This window comes from Mus musculus, chromosome 1, assembly GCF_000001635.26.
Source record: "Mus musculus strain C57BL/6J chromosome 1, GRCm38.p6 C57BL/6J".
Lineage (NCBI taxonomy): Eukaryota > Metazoa > Chordata > Mammalia > Rodentia > Muridae > Mus > Mus musculus.
In genome coordinates, this window is record NC_000067.6 from 126,602,886 (window position 1) to 126,627,971 (window position 25,086).

The following is a 25,086-nucleotide window of genomic DNA, read 5'->3' on the forward strand; positions in this document are numbered from 1 at the left end:
AATAAAATACAACCCTTGACATGGTGCCCTGTGCCTATAATCTCAGCACTGGAGAGGCGCAGACGGGAGGATCCCTGGGGCTCCGTGGCATTGCTTATCTGGTCTGCTTGGATCAGTGAGCTCCAGGACCAATAAGAGACCTGCCTGTCTCAAACAAAAGGTGGAGGGTTTCTGAGTAACAACACCGGAAGTTGACATCTGCCTCCATAGGTGTACACACACACACACACACACACACACCTGTACACATAGGAAGATATGTACAGGTATGCACGTGTGTGTGTGCATGTGTGTGTGCGCACGCTCACAGAGTAAATGTCCAAAGACCGATTTGTTGTACTTCCATATTTGACAGGCTGTGGTAGACATGCTGACACTGCCTTTCACGTCTGATGAGTGGTGCTCTCCCATTACGTCTCTGCTCTGTTTCATCGTCACACCTTGTGGAGATGAGGTAGGAAAGCTCAGGGTTAAAGTGCTGCTGACAAGGGTTAGACAGGTCCGCCTACCCTCAGTCTCCTCCACAAACTCCCTTGTGGAAACAGAAACCGAGTTCATACAGAGAAAGCTGCCTTACCTGGAGCTCCAAACCACCTCACCTGGCAGCCCGTCCCCTCATTGCTGTCCCTTGTCACTCAACATTTCCCCTGCCCCCCTCTCATCAAAGACCCGGCAAGAATGAAGCTGGTGGGTGGGTGAGAATGTTTGCAGTGAAGGCAGAAGAACCTGACTTAGAATTCCCAGCTCCTGTGTAAAAAAGCCAGGCATGACTGCAGCACATACCTGTAACCCCAGCATTGTAGGGGGAGTCCCTGGGGCATGCTAAACGCCAGCCTACTTCTAGGTTCAGTGAGACCCTGTCTCAAGGGAATAAGGTAGAGAACCGAGTGAACACACACACACATACACACACACACACACACACACACTCACACACACACTCAGGCACATGCATGCACACATGCATGCATATGTGCGGCATGTGAATAAACAAAATGAAGCTGTGCCCTGGCTGCTCTCCTAACTGCGCAGGACTATTTAGTTCCAAGTAAGGCACAACTCTTGTTTCCAAAAAGGCTCACCTGAGCCAGGCCTGCTGACTGAAATCTTTCTCTAATTCCATGGAGCCTTTTTCCCAGTCAAGGTGACACAGAGCCCTGTTCTCAGTTCAGGGCTAGGCTCACCCAAACCACCTCTGCCCACTGTCTGGTGGTCTCTTCTAGCTCACATGATATTGCCCCAGCCCACCCCCTCGTTGTGAGTCTTCTTTCCATATTACACTTGAAGTGTTGCCTAATGCCCCCTCCTCCCTTTCCCTTCCCCCTCCACCTCTTCAATCTGTAAAACAGCTCCCAGGTAGCAGTGAACTTGTTTATGACCTCCTAATTGGAATGCTACGCACACATCTCTAATCATTACCATCAAAGTGTACTGGCAAATGAAGTCATGTGGACGAATTCCTATCCCAAGTATTCAGAAAAAGTCACCAGCACCTCATGAGGAGGTATTAAGGCACCTATCTTCCGTGTAAGGAAGAATTTGTGCTTCATGTCTCAAGGAATGACAAGCTGAGGTGGACAAGACAGAGTAGCCAGAGTGGTCATCTGGAATCCAAGCTGTCGCCAAGCCACAGGTACAGAATCTGTGTTCTGTGGTTTCTAGCCAACCTTCAGCTCCCCAGGCCGACTCCAACCTTACCTCTACAGAAGCAACAGACAGATCCAGCGAGCTGCCTCAGTTGGGTCACCCGAATCACAGCCACCCGAACGACTTTCAGCCTCAGCCCTGTGATCTGACAGGCACTGTCAGCCCTTGCTTCCCTGTGTGTGACCAGCTTGGCTGTGCTTCCTCCTGCCTGTCAATATTTAACTACCCCGTCAAGAGCTATTACATCACCTGCACTCAACCCCACTTCTCGGACATGAGTGGGTGTGCCCGCTCTATTCATTTCAGCTTACCCTAGTCAGGACCCGGTGCCCACTATTCATTCCTGCCAACATGGACTGAGTGTCTACTGCACTGGGCAGTAGGAGCTAAGAAATGAGAAATCCACTCCTCAAAGTCTAGTTCAGAGACAGATGAAATTAAACAGTCTTGTGTGGTTTTATCAGGATACAGAACCTAGGGAGACTCACCTTATAGGGTGGTGTGGGAGAGAGAGAATGTCCAGGAACAGAGCCCCCAAAGACAGTGGCTGCAACGGTTAATACTGTCAACTTGATAGGATCTAGAATCCACTAGGAGACAAACTTGCCTGGACATCTGGGGGGATTTCTAAAATCAGGCTAACTGAAGTAGGAAGACCCACCCTAAGTCAGGGCACTACCATTACAAAGGTTGGGGAGACAGCATAAAGTGAAAAAGCAAGATGAACCCCAGCATCCAATTCTCTCATCTTCCTGTCTGCCGATGCAGTGTGACCAGATGCCTCAAATCTAGCTGTCATGATTCCCTACCATGATGGACTGTACCCTCAAACTGAGCCCCCAAATAAACCCTTTCTCCCTTAACATACTCTGTTAGGTACTTGGTCACAGCAACCAGACACTAATCCATACAGTAACACTGAAAGTGGCATCTCTCCTAGGCCACATTGGGAGCTGGCAACCAAAGGATGGGCTGACTACATGGACATGGAGCTATACTCAAAGACTCAGCTCAGACTCCATTGCCAGGGAGTAAACCAAAGAGACTGGCTACTTCACAGGGCCTCATGAAAAGTCAGCTCACCAGCTGTATCTGAAGCTGAGCATCTTGGGGCTGGGGCTGTAGCTCAGTTGATAGAGAGACTGCCTAGGATGCATGAGGTCCTGGTCTCTATTCCCAGCTCACACAAATCAGGTATGGTAGTTCATGCCTACAGGCACTTACAAGACAGTGGCAAGAGGATTGATTACAAGTGTGGCGTATTCTTGGCTGCCTGATAAGTCTGAGGCCAGTCTGGGCTCCAGAAGACCTGGTCTGGGGTGGGGAAACGAAAGTCTGAACATCTGAACAAAAGTGTCTCCGGGGTGCAAACTGACGACGTTTTTATGGACTTATTAGTGCTACAAATGTAAGTGACTGTTCAGAGAACTGAAGTAACATAAAACTAATGAATAGAGAGATTGCCTGGGAGCCAGCAGGATGGCTCAGTAAAGACTCTTTTAAAAGCCTGAAAGGCAGGGAAAGGATGGGATGAACAGACTCCCGAGTCATCTAACCTCCACACTCACTGTGTGTACACAAACACCCACAGCCACAGAGAAGAGGAGAGACTGAGAATCATAAGAACGGAAGTGGAGCAGGAAGGAGAGAGCCTGGAACCCATTCTTAAAATAAAGAAGAGGAGAAACCATGTGGCCAAGGCACATTCTTCGCTGGCCAAAGGAATGAGTTTAGGCTGAAACTGGCTTGGCCAAAGGTAAACAGGGGCCTCTCATGTACCTTCCTAGCCACTCCAGAGCTTCTCTCCCAACATAGCGCTGCTGACATATAATGAATGGACCATGGCTCTCTTAAATAATGGAGAGAGACTGGCGGAGCTACAGGGCGTCACCAAACTGCCACCTTAACTGCATCGGCTAAGCGCCGCCTTGGAGAGCTACTCATTGGGGACATTTTTGTTCTCCTTCGAAGTTTGAATTTACCACCAAAGCACAGCTCTTAAGTGTGCTAGTGTAGCCCTCTTTCTATACAAATTCCCCTCAGCTTCATGCTCCAGAGAACAAAGATCCCCATTTATGTGTGAACACTCAGAAGACCCCAACCACCGGGGAGCCCCTGGAGAGGCTGTCATGGAAAGTACTGGTGTATTTGAATTGCAAAACACTGCCCAGGGATGGCTGTGCATCTAATTTGGGTCCTGTTCCAAGCTCCGGGAGATTATAGAAGCAGATTGCCCGGTGGGTCTTTAAAGAATTTTTTTTGAAGAGTTTTCTGTGCATGCTTCCCAGAGTACTCCCAAGGCCAACATCATCTGTAGCCCACCACAACACTTTAAGGATAAGGTTTGACGAGTACTAACAGACTGCCACCATTCCAATATAAATCAATGACCCATGGCTAATGCCCACCCCTTGGTTGTGGCTGCAGACATTTTCAAGTCAATCAATGATCAGAAGCAGAAAGTTCCTTCAGGATCTGCCCATCAGCGCTAAGAATGTGATTTGAGCCCCGTATGCTGACAGTCCACAGTGACCATGATATTGTCAGGAAACTGAAGTTTCTGCACATTCAAGCATGTTGTGTCTCTTTTTGCTCTTTGTTTTCTTGGAAAAAAATTCTTTGTGGATGTGTGTGCACAGGAACGTTCCCATGACTACAGCCATGCACATGTGCCAAGTCAAGACACATGGAAGTCAGGACCACCTTGGCTGCAGCTCTTCACCTTCCACTTTGCTTGAGACAGTCTCTTGTTTTCCACTGTATTCCAGGCTGGCTGGCTTTCAAACTTCTAGGGATCCCTTGCCTCTACCTCTCATCTCCCTGAGGGAATGTCAGATTTTCAAGAGTAAGATACCAACCACATCTGGCTTCATGTGAGTTCCGAGGCTCTGAACTCGGGTCTTTATACTTGATTCATCGCTGTGCAATCTCCCCAGCCCCGGGCTCTGTTTTTAAACCTAGATTTTGTTCCAGAACCTCTTTAATGCAGTAGCATATAGCACATGTGGCATTAAGAACATCACACATTATAAATGGCATAGCTGTTGCTACTAATTGCTGAACGCCCAGGGATTTCTGCACCCAATTAGAAATGACATGCATCATTTATCTTGTCATCTGGCTAGAAGAATGAAGGGTTCCATGACCTCTGGTCTTCTGTTTGTTTGTTTTGGTGGTGTTGTGTGAGACAAGGTCTTGCTTTGTATCCACGGTGCACCAACACGCAATCCTCTAGCATCAATCTCCTGTAGCCCCAGGATAACAGGTATACACCTCCCATTCCTGGCACTCTCTCTTTCTCTCTCTCTTTCTCTCTCTCTTACTCTCTCTCTGACTCTCTCTCTCTGACTCTCTCTCTCTCTCTCTCTCTCTCTCTCTCTCTCTCTCTCTCTCTCTCTCTCAGTCTCTTTAGCATGCAGTCTTGGCAGATTTTAGCACCTCTATGGTCTAAGTCCAAACACTGTGACTATTAACTCTGGTGACTGCAGCTCTTGGCCTATTGAGGATAACTGCAAATATTATTAACATTCCTAGACCTTAATCTTGAGGAAGCTTCCCTTTTGAAAGATAAAATATGTGAAGTATGCCCCTTCTATCTCTTATATACCTATAGTTATAGAATAAAGGGAGGGATTTAGGTTTTAATAAGAAATTATAGAGGAGCTGTAGAGCAGAACAGTACCCCCAAAGTCACTGGATTTATTTGCTAGCATTCAGGGATCTACCTCCAACTCCAAGGTTTTGCAGTTTTTCTGAGCTAAAAAGCTTCTGATTCTTTAAGATCAAGTTGAGTCTTTGAAACAAACAGTATTTAAAGACAGGTTTAATAGTATAAGTTTCTCATTTTTTTTTAATTTTTAAGGATTGCCTATCTTTATTGTATGTGTGTATGTGTGTGTCCATGTGTATGTCTGTACATAAAGAGATCAGAAGACAGCTTACAGAGTCAGTTCTCTCCTTCTACTGTATGGTTCCTGGGGTCAAACTCAACCTGTCACGGTTGGGTGACAAGCGTCTTGACACACTGAGGTAGCTTGCTAGCCCAAGATTTTATTTTTTGATGAAAAAATTAAAACAAATATAGAAATTTAATTTTATGATTGTGGAGTTCAGAAACCCCAACACAAAACTGTCAAACAGCTGAAAAGATCTTTAACGCGGCCTCTCAATGGCTGCTCTGTAGGATCAGGTATGTTAATGCTGCCCAGGGGTTGTGAAACGTGTACAAGCCAGGCCTCCACAAACCTCTTCATTACAGTCACCAGGGCACTGGAGAGATGCCTGAGGAAGTAGAGTGCTGACTATACAAGCATCAAGACCTGAGTTTGATCCCAATAAACTTTGTCAAAGACCCAGGTGTGGTGGTGCATGCGTAGACTACTAGTCCTTGAGAGGAAGAGACAGGGAGGTAGCCTGGGGCTACCTGGCCAGCCAGCCCAACCAAATCTAGAAGTAAAAAGTCAATGAGAGTTCCTGCCTCAAAACTCAGGGTGGTTTGTTGCTGAGGAATGACACCTAAGGCTAACCTTTGCTTCCAGTGCATGTGTACACAGGTACACATTCACAAGAGATGAATCATCTTCATTTCTGCAGAACCTCTCTCAGCTCAGGGGTAGAAAACACTATTTTTAGAGTTTGTTTAAACCTGAAGGAAGAGGAATAAGCCTCTATCAAATACCCAACATTGCTAAAAGGATGAGCACACGCTTCAAAGCATTTTGACAAAGAAAATTGCAAGGCATATTATAATGAGCTTTTGCTAGGTCAGACGAGCATTGGTTCAGAGTCTAGGATGCCATCAAAGAGAAACTCCAGAGGAGACTGATGGTTAAGTTAATTGTCAACTTGACAGGATATAGTTACCTGGGAGACAGGCCTCCAGGCGTGGCTATGGGGGACTAACTTGATCACAGTTATGACGTGGAAGAACCTTGATTGTCACCTTTCTCCAGCTGGGACCCTGGCCTGTAAAGTGGGGGGAGGGAGCCAAGCAGCAACCAGCATCTGCCCTTCTCTGTTCCTAACTGTGGATGGGATGGCACCAGTTACTTCAAGCTCCTGTGGCCATGATATCACCACCATGATGGACTTCACTCTTGAAGAAAGCCTGTCCCCCTTGGGTTGCTATTCTCAGAGTATTTTATCATAGGAAGAAAGAAATAAAATAAAACCTAAGAAGCTCAGGAAGCCAAAAGTTTGAGTACCCTTGGAATAGATATATTGCCTACAAATGAGCTCTACAGAAGACTAGCTTACATGATAAAAAGTAAAACAGTCTCTGTGTTTTCCACAGAGATTCTCATCCATACACATGGTTAAGCCATATTCTTAGCTCCTAATATCTGCCCATTGGAAGATTAAGCCAGACAACCCTGAGTGACCTCAGAGTTTTCTATTCACAGTTCAAAAATCGTTACACATATAAAGAAGGGAAAGAGGAGGGGGATGGGGAACTCAAGGGAACTGTTTTAAAATACAAGGTTTGGGCTGTCTGATAGGCACCTATATAGAGTTTGTGAAGTTGGTATTTGGAGAAAGTGGCTTCCAGGTAAGCAAGTCCAAAACAGTTTATGGGGTTGGAGAAATGGGTAAGTAGTGAAGAGCACTCGATGCTCTAGGACCCAAGTTCAGTTCCCAACATCCATGTTGGGCAGCTCACAACTGTCAAGTACTACAGATTCAGAGGCTCCAAAGCTCTCTTCTGGCCTCTGTGGGTACTACATTCATGTGTACAAACATACATACACATTCTATGCATGTGCAAGTACTCACATGCATATGCACACGCGCACGCGCGCACACACACATACACACACTCATCAGAGAAAAGGGACTCTGATTACAGAAAGAATATTCTACGCTGCCAGCATAATGGGCACTGACTGGAGTCCTCTGCAAGAGAAGCAATGATGGCAAACGGAATATAGAACAATGACATAGAATAGCCAAAACTTCCTTCCTGAAATAACAGATATGTTTTATTTATGAAACACACACTGTCAGAAACCAGAATTGTAAATACAATAAAAACATTTTAATATAAATATATCTCTCTCTCTTTCTCTCTCTCTCTCTCTCTCTCTCTGTGTGTGTGTGTGTGTGTGTGTGTGTGTGTGTGTGTGTGTGTGTGTGTGTAGTGGGTGGTACTTTTGGACCCTATGCACAGAAAATGAGCAGTCATCATTTATGCCTATGAGACAGAAGAGTCACGGGAAATGACTGTGTGTGTGTGTGTGTGTGTGTGTGTGTGTGTAGTGGGTGGTACTTTTGGACCCTATGCACAGAAAATGAGCAGTCATCATTTATGCCTATGAGACAGAAGAGTCACGGGAAATGACTATGGTCACCCAGAAAACATGAAAAAAAAAATCCCTAAAGGGAAAAAGGAAAGGAAAAATTGCAAAAATAAAATCTAAGTGCAAAAAGATTGTTTGGGCAAGTGAGGGTTGCAGGCAAAAAAGAAATCACTGCAAATTTCATATGGAAGAATGAATATGCAAAAACATTCATTCCCAAGGCCCTTAAGGAAGTGCTGTGCTACAGGATATTAACACATTATTTAAAACATAAGAACCCAAACATTAAGGTAGTTGTTACTGTAACAAAGACAAAATAGAAAGTCTAAAATTGTGAGTTTGCTTACGGTGATTTTAACAAAAGTTTGGTAAAATTAACATTTTAGATGATCAAGAAAACTATGCATTAATTAAAAAATTCTGTAATTCAGTAAAATATTTTAAGACCTTTGTTTTGTAGATAGAATAATTCCACCAGGGTGACATTTCACACAGTGTATAAATCCAAATTTTTGAAAGATATGTCCAAAAAAAGTCTTCAAAAAATAATAAATCTAGGCTGTGGAGTGATTAGAGCACTGGCTGCTTGCTCTTCTTGCTGGGACCCCGGTTTGATTCTCAGCATCCACATGAGCATCCACATAAGCATCCACATGAGCATCCACATGAGCATCCACATGAGCATCCACATGAGCATCCACAGGAGCATCCACAGGAGTATCCACATGAGCATCCACAGGAGCATCCACAGGAGCATCCACATGAGCATCCACAGGAGCATCCACAGGAGCATCCACATGAGCATCCACAGGAGCATCCACAGGAGCATCCACATGAGCATCCACAGGAGCATCCACATGAGCATCCATAGGAGCATCCACAGGAGCATCCACATGAGCATCCACATGAGCATCCACAGGAGCATCCACAGGAGCATCCACAGGAGCATCCACATGAGCATCCACAGGAGCATCCACATGAGCATCCACAGGAGCATCCACAGGAGCATCCACATGAGCATCCACAGGAGCATCCACATGAGCATCCACAGGAGCATCCACAGGAGCATCCACAGGATAGCTCAAACCATAAGTAACTCCAGTTCTTGGGAGGCAGATGCTCTCTTCTGACCTCCGTGGTCACTTGCTTACACACATACATGTAGGCAAAACACCAATGCACATAAAATACAATTAAGTAAATAAAAAAAAGGAATACAAACCCTAAAAATTAAAAGTGTTTTGCGAGAATGTATGAGATTGTGTTTTTGTAAATTCAGAGTAAAGGAGAGAGACTACTGAACTCAAAAGCCAAAGAAAGAAAATGATATGCAAATTACATAAAACCAATAACATTTTAAGTCAAAGCACTATGAACTAAACTAAAACTAAACAACAAGATATTTCTAATTGTTTTTGTTAGAGTATTTTATCACAACAACAGGATATAAAACTAAGACAAGATGCTATGTGAAAAAAGCAGGGTCAAGAGAAAAGTCCCTAAACAATATTAAAGGTATAGTCATACATTCATTTAAAATATTCAACATGAATTGCTAGAGAGATTATTTAGTTGGTAAGGTGTTTGGTCTACAAACATGAGGACCTGAGTTCCACCCCTGGAACTCACAAAAATCAACACTGCTAGAAAACAGAGACACAAAATCCTGGGGTCCAGGGAGACCCAGTCTAGACAAACTGGTAAGCTCTAGATAAAAGACCTTCTAGAAAATCAGAGGTGGAGAATCACCAAAGAAGACATTCGATGTCAACCTCTAGCTTCTACTTGTATGAACAGAAGCATGTGAATGCACACACACATAGAGTTACTTCAATCAAGAATTAAAATATTTCATAGTTAGAAAATACCCTCAAAAGGGAAGATTTTTTTCCCTTTCTCCTAGTGTATGATTTCTAAGGTTAACTTGAAGTCAGGATCAACTACCCAATAATATCAATTTGAATGTAATATGCTTGTAGAAATGCAAGGTAATCTTTCATTGATTGCCACTACCTCCCACTCTCCAGTGGTATATTTGTCTTTAATAAACCTAAGCCATTAAACACATTGGTCAAGGAAGATAAATATCCAAATCACTTAATTTAGAATGACAATATTTCTTCATTTTTGCTTAGACATCCACAGGCAAAGTCCAACACAAATTTTCTTCTTTTCTATTGTAAGCTTTATTTTATTTTTACTTATGTGTGGGTATGTGCATACAAGTGTGATACCCGCAGGGACCAGAAGAGGGCATATGATTCCTTGAAGTTAGAGTTGCATGTGATTGTGAGCGCCCCATGTGGGTTATGGCAACCTACTTCAGATCCTCTGTAAGAGCAGCAAGCACTCTTAACAACTGAAGCATCTCCCCAGCCCCCCAAACAAAGAACGAGTCCTTCATCACAGGAAAGCTCATTAAACTTTGAAGAGGAGACAACTGAGTTTACAAAAGAACAGCCCAACTAATAAACCACATTATTCGTCTCCTACAATAAACCTACCATCATTATAGTTTCATGAAATACAATAAAAATACTCATCAATTATTCATGATGTTTCTACCACACAAGATTAGAAAAACAAAACAAAACAAGTGTGAAAAGCAGAAATGTCATTATCTAAAACAGTTAGGTCAAAGAAAATAAACCTCACAGAACTTCAAATGTTGGGTATAGGAATCCTGCAAGACCCAAACACTGGAGTCTGTTCAGTTTCCTGAACAGAACATCAGAGAACTCTGAGAGTCCTGCTTTCTTACAGGTTTCCGGAATGTTCCTTGCCTATGGCTGATAATCCTCAAAGTCAGCACCAAAGTTACCCACTTCCTACACTGACTCGGCTCCAAACACTGTCAAGTAGCTTGTTCAAGACAGGCAGTTTTAAAAGACATTTTTAACCACTGTTGACTTATTTTATAATCTTACATTACCATGGTTTGGGAAGTGCAACACCAAGAATTTCAAATTGTTTTGCTTTTGGTTACTGTTTTGAGGGTGGTGTGGCTTATTTTTATAGCATCATACATATTTGGGCTGAGGAGGGGCATAAAGCTAGAGATCAGACAAAAACCCTGTGGGACCTGGGGATCAAACTCAGGATGCTAAGTTTGGTGGCAGGTGTCTTTACCTGCTAAACTATCTTGCTATAAATTAGCTTACAAATGCCTGGTTTCCAAATGGGATCTTCATACATATGGCCTTGGTTAATTCTCTCCCATTCACTCTTCACTTAGCTTTTGTACCCTTTGGCCCCAATATTCTGCTTCCAAGTTCCATCAAAGCGGTTCTCCCCTCTACCTGCCCCAGTCTCATGACCCTCTAACTTCCTGGTCTTTATTCATATTTACTTCCCCTATGTAGACAAGTTAGCAGAGGCCAAGATCCGAATACAAGAGTGACATGCACCGTCCATCCATTAGACTGGGTAACTTTACTTAGTGGAAAATTTTCCAGTTTTATCTGTTTTCCTATAAATCCTATAATTGCATTTCCTTTACAGGTAAATAGGCTTACATCATATATATGACTCACATTCTCATCATCACTTCATCTGTCAATGAATAGGTAGGATGTGTAAAAGTATCTTTTATTCTCCTGTAGTAAGTGTTGTCTCCGAGGCTTACTGCCTCTGTCTGCTAACCTAGGGCTCGACCTGGAGGTTTCTAGCCTCCATACAACCTAATCTAGGCCTAGAATGTTTTCAGCCTTGGAGACTTGCTGCTGAATAAGCTCACTCTTGCTAACTCTTTCTGATGTCCAGTTGGCTGGTCAACTCTGCTGTTGTGGCTCAAATTTCCTTTCCAAGCTAACTGATTTAATCTGTTCTCCCTAGGCTTCTCCTGAATTCTCTGCTTGACCTCTAACTGTCTCTGTCAATCTGCTCTAATCATCTGGCTTCTTTCTGTCTTCACCTGTGTCTAGCCTGTTCTCTTTCTGCAGCTTGTCTCTATATTACTATCCCAGTTAAACTGCCTCCCTCTTTTTCTTCTCTCTGTGCTGCTCTCTCTTAAGTAGACTCTTTTTCCTCTCTTCTCACAAGAGTTAGGCATATACTATTCTTTCAAATCATTCTCTGATTGCCCCTTAATTAGACATCACTTTCAAACACGGGTGTGTCTTTCAATCAATTAATTTTCTCTTCATTGTTTGGGTTTAAAGGTGTATATACTAAGGGTATATCTGCATTCCATCCAAAGGGATTAAAGGTGTGGGCTAAGGCTGAGCCACACCACAACAAGAAACAGCTTTTTTTCAGTAAATAACACAATCTCAGGGATCACAGAGTTATAAAATATCTTGTAACAGGGTTGGATTCCATTTTTCTTGCTATTGCAAAAAGGCCAGCAATAAACATAGATGATCCAATGTCTTCAAAGTAGGCTGTAGAGTCTTTGGGGTATATGTACGGGAATGGTCCAGATAGATCACATACTATTTCCATGTTCAGCTTTGTGGGAACCCTCCATACTGATTTCCAAAGTCATACATTAGTTCACACTCCCAACAACACTGGATAAGACAATTTTTATTTTATATGTTTAATTTTTTGCACATGTATATTCCAAAGTGCACAGAACCAGAGAAGGACATTGAGTGCCCTGATTTATCATTCTCCGCCTTATTTTTTTGATAGCCAGCAAGCTCCACTGATTCTCCCATCTTTGTTCTCCACTCAGCACTGGTGCCACTGATATGGACACCACCACACTTGGATTTTTAGGTGGGTGCTAAGAATTCAAATTCAGGTCTTCACACTTACACACCAAGTGCTCTCCTACTGGGCCATTTCTCTAGCCCTGTAAGGCAAGTTTTGATCATGCTCACTCCATGTAAAGATCCAGATGCAAAAACAGTACACTAATCTCACTGATCTCTAACGCCCACCAAGACTCTCTGCTGCAATGGCTCAGTTGTACAAGGCAGTGATGTTGTCACTAATGAAGGCTCAGAACCTGGTATACACCACAATCAGTACATATTTATGTTGAAGGTAATGTATGACAGGGATGTCTCCTTTCCGCATCTGATAACATCCTGAAAGTAGTGAGCACACACCCTTAGCTATAGCTATACTTCAGGCCATCTTACTTTTATATTATTTTTAACACTGTTATGGGACTGGGAAGATGGCTCAGTGGGTAAAGCACTTGTGGCACAAACATGAGGGTGGTCAGTTCCCAGAACCAGCATAGAATGCTAGACATGCTCCAGGAGATAAGAGACTCCCAGAGACTTGCCTGGCCATCAGATGAACTCCAGATCCATTGAGAGACTCCAGGCCCTATCTCAAGACAACAAGGTATCAAGAGAAAAAAAGAGGCACACAATATCAACCTCTAGTCTCTGCATAGGAATGTATGGTCTTAACACACACACACACAACACAAACACAGAAATGTTATGAGAAGCAACGTTATATATTTTCCTACAGTAGAATTCCAATATGAGAATTAATAGCTCAAAGAATCAGAATGTTGCTGTGGTTCTTAATAAATATACTGCACAATTAGTTCTGAAATACACAAACAAGTTCATGTAAAAGTTCATTGAATTGTTGAAAGTTTTAATGCATTTCATTTCATAAATTAGACCGTAACTTGGCTCATTTAATGATTCCATTTTCTCTTTGGTGCTTCATCCCAAATCTGAAATGCTTGTCTTTTGGTGGATAGGGATTTTTCTCATATTCTTAACCTTGTATTACACACACATGTTCATGTGTGTGCATGCTCAAATGTGTATAAGTAAACATGTGTGTGCATTCATAGAGAGAGAGTACAGATAGTAACCATAGTCATTTCTCAAGCATGACCCATATTTTTGAGACAAGTCCCTCACTAACCTAGAGCTCACCAAATAGGCTGAAGTGGCCAGTGAGCCCAAGGAACCAGCTCTCTCTCCTTCCCTAGTCCTGGGATTACAAGCAATTGCCAGCATGTCTGGGTTTTTAAAGTGTGGGTTACAGGGATCAAACTCAGGTACTCATATTTGGTCAGCAAGTAAGTTATGTGTCCCCAGGTTCATTTCTGAGATTCCTACAAAAACCTGGGATAATACCATCTTTAACAATCTGATTCCTTTCATTTTTGAATACCCAAGTCAGAAACCTTGAAAACTAGAACTCTAGTCACACATCAATTGGCCAGTGATCTCTCTACTAAATGGACTTGCAATAGACCAGGAGCCTCCCAGCTATATTATTTCCAAGTGTGTTGATAAATATCTTTGGAGCTTTTCATGCTGGAAGAATTAGTGAGTTATTTTGCAGAGGCAAACCGAATTTATGGGCCAATAAATAACAGGCTAAATAAGTCATAGTCAGAGATCAGCCTACACAGAGAAACCGGACACCTTCGAGACTTCTTGGTGGTAATGAAACCGAAGGCTGTCACCAAATGCTGTTATCTGTCTGGGTGGGAAAGTGCTAGTAGAACAGTGATATCCCAGAAAGTAGAAAAATTGCACTAAAGCCAAAGAAACCTTTGAGTGGATGGCAGATTGTGGACAATAACTGAGTGATAAAATAAACGTTCCCAGGAACCCAAGTCATTGTAACATCACCCAGCAAAGGTTCTGGGGCTTTGCATCTGGCATCCTTTATTTCCATGGTTCTGGGTGTTTGGCTTGGTCACTAGGCACATTCAGATATGGGGGCAATCTGGGAACATGAGAACAGGATTTCAAGACAGAATCTGGCTTGTGTGTCCAGCAAAGGATTTTACAAATATTTATAAATGACTTCCAAAGTAAGCATTCCTTCATTGTTCCCCACACCCACCGCTTACACACTGCAGTTAAATTCCGAGAATACCTACAAAGATACTTCAGATTAAGAGGGCAGAATTTCTAAACGATAAGCGCAGATGCAGGAGGTGAGCCGAGTATTCGCCTCTTCCTTCCTTTCTATTTTGGCTGGGCCATGGGTGATAAGAAATGAAAAGTCACTTATCTTAAGAATGTTTGCTTTCAAGCATCATTAATACAGAGAATGCAAATGCTAACAGAGATGAACCTGTGACCACCCTCTGTAAATAACTGCAAAGGGAGTTTTCTTTTTGTTTTCTACTGGAGATCAGGGCAGATGGGGGGGGGGGCAGGAAGTGAGATGCGATGCTTACGATCATCAACAGAGCTAGATGCCCTGGAACAGAAGCTCAGATGGTCCCTACTAGCCATACGACTCAACCCTCTTCCTCAGTTCCCTCCACTATCACACAGTGTTGGGAAATGCCACCTAGGTATGGGAAAGCACTGTGGAATAGTTCTTAGAACCTAGCATCATTTGATATGAGCAACTCAGAACCCAGTGCCTACTACTGTGTGACTCAACACCCAATAATACTCTTAACACACAGTAGACAAACAGAGAACAATTCTTGATTGAATGGTTAACTAAAGGATTTTCTACTGAAACCTCCCTGCCTCGTTTTGTTCTTTATCTTCTTTTCATGTATGTGTTTATATGTGCAAGAACACATGTGTATGAGTGCACATATATGTGTGTGTGTGTGCACGTGGAAAGCTGATATCAATATTAGAAACCTTCCTTGATCAATCTTCCTCTTTATTCTTTGAGGTAAGATCTTTCAATAAAACCCAGAGTCCATGAATACAGCCAGTTTCATTAGTCAACAAGCTCTGGGGAATCCCTATCTCTGACTTCCAAGACTAGAATTAAAGCAAAATGCCATGCCCACCCATCATTTCAGCAGGTTTTAGGGACCCAAACTGTAGCTGCGGATGACCTTGAACTTCTGATCCTTCCACCTCTACTTCCTGGGAGCTGAGATCACAGGCATGCACCACCACACCAGTTCATGTGGTGCTAGGTATGGAGCCTGGGCCCTCTTACATGCCAGGCAAGTACGCTGCCAACTGAACTTCATCGCGAGCCTTCATAGAAGAGCTTTGTTAAAGAATATTTCCCTCTATCTTCAAAGCATGACTTAATTCAACATGGGGCTGACAGACAACTTTCAGAAGTGACCCCAAGGTCAGGCATCTGCATACCTGGATGAATCAGCACCATGAACAACTACAGAGCCATGGACAGTGCTACCTGTAAACTACACGGGACTAGACAAGACAAGCAAAGGACTGAACACAAATACAGCAATCTTGGATTAATACATGTATCATTTTCTCGTTGCAGCCCTGAGCTACTCCTGGCTGATAAGACATTAACTATTACAACATTTGGGATGAGTCAAGATTAAGTCAAGGTTCTGATCGCAACTCTAATTACTCTTTCACTCAAGTAGGATGTAAGCAACAGGTTAGAACAGTAAAGAAAACAGATTTCAGATGACACAGACTCACTAATACAATACTCAGGAGCTGTGAGCCTATTTAATCTCCAGGATGTCTGAGATCACGATGTATCTGGAATGACTCTTATCCTGTAAAGTCCCAGAGTCATTTAATTTTTCTCTTTAATCCATCTACTTAGCCGTGGTATCATTCACTACAGATACTCAGTTCTGCGTCTAAGATAAAGGGACACGGTGCATTTAATAGGCACACAAGATAATGGGATGACGAGACACACAGCTGACATCACAGAAGAGGAGACAGGCAGGGTTTACTGAGCAGGAAGGGATCACTGCAGCCCGCACATAACATCCTTTGTTCCCTCTTAGCAAGAGGACATGTGAGAGTGAGGTTATGAGAATGAGTGGGAAGCGAGTTGGGAACGTAAGGTTAAATAATCATGTGCAGTGAAGAAGGCACTTGACTCTAACCACTTATCTGGGCACACTAATGTGATGGCTCAGTCAGTAAAGCACTTGCAGCAAGCATGAGAACCTGAGTTCCATCCATATGAAAGCCCTGGTTTGAAGGCATGGCTTTGCAATTGTAGTGCTAGGAAGGTAGAGACAGGCAGATCAGGGCTCCCTGTCCAGCCAGCCATGTCAAATCGGTGAGCTCCAAGCTAGTGAGATCCTGTGGGAGTTAGAGAGATGGTTCAAGAGTTAAAAGCTCTTGCTACGTACTCTTGCAGAAGACCTCTGTTCATTCTCAGCACCTAAACAGAGCTGTTCTTCCTAAAACTCCAGCTCTACAGGATCCAACAGTTTCCTTGCACCAGAGGGTTCCTACCACACACACACACAATTTTAAAGTAAAAATAAATCTTGAATTTTTTTCTAATGAAAGAAGATGCAGAGCACCTGTACTGGCTATTTTTGTGTCAACTTGACACAGCTGGGGTTATCACAGAGAAAGGAGCTTCAGTTGAGGAAATGCCTCCATGAGATCCAACTGTAAGGCATTTTCTCAATTAGTGATCAAGGGGGAAGGGCCCCTTGTGGGTGGGACCATCTCAGGGCTGGTAGTCTTGGTTCTATAAGAGAGCAGGCTGAGCAAGCCAGGTGAGGCAAGCCAGTAAAGAACATCCAAACATGGCCTCTGCATCAGCTCCTGCTTCCTGACCTGCTTGAGTTCCAGTCCTGACTTCCTTGGTGATGAACAGCAGTATGGAAGTGTAAGCTGAATAAACCCTTTCCTCCCCAACTTGCTTCTTGGTCATGATGTTTGTGCAGGAATAGAAACCCTGACTAAGACAGCACCTGAGGAATACCTGGGGTCGACCTCTGGCCTCCACGTGTACAAAACACACAGTGCACCCACACACACACACATACACACACACATGAATTATTCATAGTAGTAGTTCTTTGATTCCTAAGCCCATCCTAGAGTGGATGATACACTGGTGTTTACCCGACCTGTGAGGTTACTGAGAATAATGCTAACATAGCTTTAGCTGTAATATCAAAGGAAATGTAAAAATAAATATAAAATCAATACCAACTCATATTTTTAAAATATTGTTAGCTTTATTTGCTCAAAAAAGTAAAAGAAGGAAGGAAGGAAGGAAGGAAGGAAGGATGGGTAAAGATGAAACACTATGATAACACCCATATTCAGAAGCACTGAGTAACTCTGAGGCAAGTGTGCTGAAAATTAAACAAAGAAACAAATCCTTAACTGACACCAATCACTTTTTTAACAATGGACTTTGGGTGGGGTTGGAAAAATGGTTCTGAGATTAAGACCAAATAATTCTCTTGCAGAGGGCCTAAATTAATTTCCTGGCAAGCAGCTAGAATCATAGTTACCTACAACCAGCTACAGGGGACCCAACATCCTCTTCTGGACCCCTTGGACACTCTTGTAATGTCCACATAACATTCTCTCTCTCTCTCTCTCTCTTTCTCTCCCCCCCCCTCTCGTTCTCATACACATGAACAAGTAATTTGTTTGCAAAGAAATTCTTTAAAAAGAGATTTAGAAAGTGTCCAGCATTCCCATTGTCAGTTATATGTCAACACAACAAGCTTCTATATGCTCTCCGGTGCCTTGGGGCATGAGAGAAGTTCCAGAGTCAGTGAGTGAGGACCAAACAGAAACAGGTTGTGCTTCCTGGAAGCGGCGACCACAGTAAAAGATCTGCTTCTGTGGCCCCAGGCATGAGCTCCAGCTGTAAGCCTGGAGGTACACAGAGATCATCCACTTGGGAGACAGTGGTTTGGAGAAGTTATTTAAACCATCCTTCTCCTTTAAAAGGTGTGTGTCAAGAATACCAACCTGGGCCGGGCACCCACCCTTAGCATGCTTGAAACCCTGGGTTCCATTCCCAGCATCACATAAACCAGGCATGATGGTGTACACCTGTAATCCCAGTGTTCAGGAGGTAGAAGCAGAAATAAACAGAAGTTCAAGGTCCATCCTTGGCTATACAGGGACTTCAAGACCAGACTGGGCTACCTGAGACCTTATCTTTAAAAACCAACACCTACCTCATGCATTTATTTTGTGAATTAAATAAACTTGAGTGTAGAGTTAAACTCACAATGTCTGTTTTAGACAATGCTTGGACTATTTCCTGACCCCGGTTGCTTTGACTGTTTTCCTTTTTGGGTTTGAGGTGATATTTCATTTGAGAAGATTTGACTACAGTTTAGATGCTTTGAGGAGCTAGAGAAATGACTCAGTGTTTAAGTGTGCACTGCTCTTAGAGAAGACAAGAGTTCATTCCCCATCATCTTTCGGAGTAGCTCACAACCACCTAGAATTCCAGCTCCAAGGGATAAAACAACCTCCTCTGGCCTGTGCAGGCATCTACACACATGTAGTGCACAAACAGACAAGCAGGCAAACGCACATACCCATAAATAAAACCAGATCATTAGAGAGAAAAACCACCACCACTTTCAAACAAATCACTATTGTAGAATGCTTTGGCCATAAAGGTCCTGCTCGGCTCTCCTCTGGGATCCGTGTAACTTGAGTGGCTAATGGAGCCAGTGTGATTTCTTCACTCAGCACTTCAGACACAGACATCCACACCTGCTTGCATGCTCACACATATTAGTAGAAAAGAAAATACCAACCTGGACTCAAATTCCAGTGCGAGCCACAGGTGGTATCAAGTGCCAGCCTCTGACAACGGGGCATGAAAGAAATCAATGTTCTTGCCAAGAGAAGAAATATTACCACAGTGTGTCTATTCCAAATATTTACTCTTTTGGCTGAAATACCAGTGGGCACCAGGCCTTCTGTTTGAACACTGCTTTGAGTAGAACTCATTGAAATGACATAGAGACTTCGCATAAGAGCATTATGATTCTACTTGGAACATATCACACCATTCACTGCAAAGAAAATTCAGAGAGACAGAGTAATCATATCTATTTCCACATAGTCAGTCCCCAAAACAGACCTATACACAGCTTTGCATAAAGCCTAAAAGAGACAGTGCTATCAATGAAGGTTAAGAAACATGGCTATCTGTAAGTCATAGACTTGAATTACAGCTACTTCTAAAGATCAATACCTAAGTTGGAGAAAATGAAACAATTAAAACACTTCTAAATTTTGTGTTTATTTTTAAAGATTTATTTGTGTGTGTGTGAGTGTGTGTGTGACAGAGAGAGTTGGTGTGTGAGAGTGTGTATGTGTGAGTTGGTGTGTGAGAGTGTGTGTATATGTCTGTGAGTGTGTGAGTTGGTAAGTGTGTGAGTGTGTGTGTGTGTGAGAGAGAGAGTGTGTGTGTGTGTGAGAGAGAGACAAAGAGAGAGAGAGTGTGAGTGTAAATGCCCTTGGAGACGAGAAGATAGTATTGGATGCCCTGGAGCTAGAGTTCCCTGTGAATTTGAGCTGCCCACTGCAGATTCTAGAAACTGACCTGGGGTCCTCATCAAAAGCAGCAAACATTTTTAATGACTCAACCATCCCTCCAGCCTCCATTTAAAATCCCTTAAACCTACAATAAAAGTGATAAATCTTTCCACTGGTAGGCATGATGATAGCTGTAATTATTTACAATTATAATTTTCTAGATGATATTTTTCATGATGCTACCAAAGATGATTAGGTTGTATTTTAGTCTATATTCGTTTGGTTGTGCGTGTGTGTGTGTGTATGTGTGTGTGTGTGTGTGTGAGAGAGAGAGAGAGAGAGAGAGATACAGAAAGGGAGGGAGTATGTATGTATTCATGTGACAGATGGGGAGAAAGTGTGTGTCTGTGTCTATGTGTGTGCATATGACAGAGAGAGGGAGGGATTATGTGTGTGGTATGTGAGTGCATATGACAGAATGGGAATATGTGTATATGTAATAGAAAGGGTGTGTGTGTGTGTGTGTGTGTGTGTGTGTGTGTGTGTGTGTGTAGAGATAGGAAGTATGTGTGTGTACATGTGTATGTAATAGAGGGAATGTGTATATGAGAGAGAAGGAAGGGAGTGTGTGTTTGTTTGTGTGTGTGTGTGTGTACATGTGTGAGGTCACATCTGTGCATGTGGAAGTCAGCAATCAATGTTTAGTGTCTTCTTTGATACGTCTCTATGTCAGTTTTTAAGACATGGTCTCTCACTGATCCTGGCACTCAGACTGCAAACTGGCTGGCCGAGGGGCCCCAGGATCCTCCTGTGTCTGCCTTCTAAGCTCTTGGCATACAGGTATATACCACCACACCCAGAATTCTACGTGGGTACTAGGGATTGAACTACACCCAGCAATTTATCAGTCAGCCATCTCCCTATCCCCTTTAGTTCTTTTTCTCTTGTGATTTTTAAACCAACACGAGATATTCACATTTATTTGATTACCTGCCTCCAATAACTTTGGTTCTCTCTGAGGAGTTAGTAAATGGATACAGGCATATGGAAACGAAGCTGGGGTGTCTGTGCTTCCTGACCAGGAGGCACGATAACTAGGCTTGAAACCGTTTGATCTTGTTGCCTTGTCTGCTGAATGCTCCGAGTCATGTGTGGATACAGAACGCCTTTTATTCAAGAACTTCTAGAAAGAAGATTGCATCAACAGAAACTCAGCCATAGCTGCTGAAAGGCAGCATTAACTGTGATCTTGGGATATTACATGAAACATTTGACAGGAATCCAAAGTTTCCTGTACCCCTCCCACTAAGAGGCTCATCTTTCATAATTTTAACTGCAAAGGGAGGGTTTGCTCTTTTTACAATGCAAAGAGTGAACCTAACTGAATTTGCTTTGGCTTCTTACTAAGGATGGGCCCCAATGGACTGGGTTAAGTAGTGACTGTGCTGGGATGCTCTTCAGGAGCTCTGAGGTAAACAAAGCTGGAGAAAGATGTCAGGGGCAGGCATGCCAACACAACATTTAAAAGAAATGGCAACAGAGAGCAAAGACTGCTTCAGTGGCCTATGTATCACAGCATCCTAGGTCATTGGTCATGACCACTAAAGCACCAAGTGGAGAAAGCTATGACAGAATGCCCATCACCTATGCAGGAAATGAATAGCAACAACAATAATATACTTCTGACCTGTCCCTTCAGGAGCCAGCAACCAAACAGAATGATTCTGGCTATTATTGGGCTTCGACATACCTGGCAGGGTTCCATCTAGCTTGCCAGAGTGAGGATCCAGCTCCGGCATGCCTTTCTCTACAAGCATTTGTGCATCTCTAGTAGTCACATTCTATGGACTGATGTCTAGGATCTCAGATCTCAGGAGAAGTTTGCACAATTAGAGCAAATATTTTAAAATTCTGAATGACCACAAAAACAACTTCTGTATAATAACTGTGTCCACAAAACTCTCCCTTTATGTGTATGTGTGTGTGTGTGTGTGTGTGGGTGGGTGATTGTAAAGTAATTTTTCTCTTTGTATTAACCACTGAAATTTAGCCATGACAGGTTTCTACATCATTTGCTTATTCCCTGTCTTCAGGTACAAAATCTTTACATACTGGTGGTGGGGTCTGCAGAGCACTATACAGTCCTTTTTTGTGGTGCCACTTTGGTGACACCTATCAGACACTGCAAGCATACACATACATATATCCTAAAACACATACATGTGCATACATATACATACATCCACAAATGCACAAATATACATATATGTGCACACACAGACACAAATGCACATACAAGTGCACTCATGCATCTTCACATACCCACACACACTCATAAATATACACAAGCACACAAATTCACATGCATAAGTATATACACATGAACATATATACATATATATACCTGCTACAATATGGATGCATATATACACATTTGCAATCCATACAAACACATATATAAAGTTTATGAGCACACCCCCATATAGTTGAACATACACATCTACACATATTTACTTAGACATACATGCACATGTTCAACCATATGTACACACATGGAAGTATATGCACACATATACATAAGCACATTCATACATACACATATACTAAATGTGTCCATATATAACTTCTTCCCTCTCTCAAAACTGGTATGTTTGCTATGGAGTAGCTGAAATCCAAACTAGTCTGCCTTCTGCCAGAGCAGCAAGGAGATGAGTCTAGAAAGAGAAACCTGGAGTGGTAATCTGGCTTTCACCAGAAAGAGTGTGAGACTATAAGTCTTGCCGATAGAAGGTTTTTTTTTACAAAGATTTATTTATTTAATGTATATGAGTACACTGCAGCTGTCTTCAAGCACATCAGAAGAGGGCATCGGATCCCATTACAGATGGTTGTGAGCCACCATGTGGTTGCTGGGAATTGAACTCATGACCTCTTGAAGAACAGACAGTGCTCTTAACCACTGTGTCACCTCTCCAACACCCCCCCCCATAGAAGGTTTAAATGCAGAGCCCTGGATAACTTGTAGGGCAAAGCATACAGGCTCTGCAGTGCTGGACACCACTAGGTGTCTTTTAATGAAGCACATCAGGTTTTACAAATAGAGCTCCTGGGGTAGACGATATTGACAGTTCACACAGTATCCACCTAGCATGCACAAAGCCCTGGATTCCACCTTCACCATTGGATAAAAGCAGGGAATGATGATATAAGCTTCTTATAGCAAGAAATGGAGGCGCAAGAACCAGGAGTTAATTGTTAATCCTAGGACTGGGATTTGGGTGGTGGGGGAGTGGAGGCAAGGTGACCTGGCTACATGGTTTGAGGCCAGCCTTGACTATATAAGATCCTATCTAAAAAAAAAAAAAAAAAAAAAAAAAAAGCAGTATCGTTGAGATACTACAACTGGTGTTGAGAAAGGAGACTTGCCAGAGGGCAGCCTGCAGCTGTCCTGGGAACATCAAGTAGATGTCACATACAACCTTCTTTCCCAGTCAAAATAGCAGACACAAAGCATGCTGTCACACCCTGAGAAGGCAGGCACTGTGCTATACCTAAGATCTGTATAGTGATAGAAAGAGAGCCCGAGTCAAGGCAGAAAGGAAGCATAGGCCACGAGGGAGAGAAGAGCAGCCCTGTGATAATCTGGCTAACCTGATTAAGACTCCGCATAGTCCTACCAATCTGAGGCCACGATGGTGAACCAAGATGTCCTCTGTGTCCATTGAAACAGCCTCAGCCAGGGAGTCTGGCTCTGACCACACTAAGCAGGCTAGATGAGTTGGCCAGTGAGCCCAGGGACCCTCCTAAGCATGCACCACCATACCTGGCTCCTCTCTTCCTTCTCTTCCCTTCTTCACTTCTGCCCCTTTCTTCCTCTCTCCTCCATCCCTGTCTCCTTTTCCCATCTCTCCCCCTGTCCCCCTTCCTCCCTCTTTCTGGTGTGTTGGTATTTGCAGATAAGCTTGGATACTCATAGAAGGCACAGGAAGACACTGGAATCCTTGCAGCTAGAGCAACAGGTAATTGTGAGACACCTGATGCAGCTGCTGGAATCTAAATTTGCATCCTGGGTAGGAACAGCACCTACTCTTCACTAAGCCATCCATCTCTCCAGCCCAACACCCTGACATTTTTATTTGGGTTCTGCTTAGCAATCCCAGGTCCTCTTGCTTGCAAGGCAAGTACTGTACTGACTGAGACATCACTACAGCCTGTAGATGACGACACCTAATTTCATGAATATTATTAAGCAGTGCAAAACAAAAATGCAGCTCCTGTGACGTTCTGTGACACTCTAATTCACATTAAGGGTACACTGTTGCTTTTGTAAGTGGCTTTTCAAAGGACTTTTTTCCAAAATAATTCTGATTCTCATAATTGATCCATGCAAGTTTTAAAAGAGCTCTGTACAACAAAGATAAAATAGATCATCGATTATACTGTTATTTTTTTAAGGTTCACACATCTTGCGCGCGCCCAACTGGCCAGGAAGAACGACGCTGCTACAGGATCCTTCTGCACACGTTTATTCAGTCCTGTTTCTTCTTTCTCTATATTTCCCTTGTTTATATCTCCCTTGTTTATATATCTCCCTTGTTTTTATATCTCCCTTGTTTATATCTCCCTTGTTTTTATATCTCCCTTGTTTATATCTCCCCCGAACCCTGGGCCTCTCACTCCTTTTATACTCTCATCCACGCACAGCAGGCCATGCCGCCTCATCAGGCACGCAGCCTCAGCTAATCAGGGCAGCAGGGGCATATCTCCATCAAATTGGATTCACCTGTATCCTGGTACACCTGTGCAGCACTCAAGATGTTTGTGTCTTATATGAGGAAGTCAGGTGCAAGTCATATGACTTAGCTGCAGTCCCTGGCGCCTTTGGGACTGCCGCCACACCCGCTCCCCACAATTCCCCCTTTTTTCTTTTTTGGCAGAGAGAATGTCTGTAGATAGCCCCCAGCAGCCATGCCCCTTACCCGTCCTTGGGTGACAAACAGCATTGGTTTGATCCCTGT

At 43.1% G+C, this 25,086-nt stretch overlaps 1 protein-coding gene across 15 annotated transcripts in view; it reads right to left on the reverse strand.

Annotated features, from left to right (window-relative positions):
- Positions 1–25,086, reverse strand: part of Nckap5 (NCK-associated protein 5) — a 917,161-nt gene that overhangs the window by 689,250 nt on the left and 202,825 nt on the right. The window contains exon 1 of one of the 15 annotated variants that reach the window (XM_011247958.3): positions 1,699–23,442. The exons of the other annotated variants lie outside the window; for them this stretch is intronic. The gene's annotated coding sequence lies outside the window, so the exon portion shown is untranslated. Of the gene's footprint in view, positions 1–1,698; positions 23,443–25,086 lie in introns of those variants that run through there. 15 annotated transcript variants of the gene reach the window in all.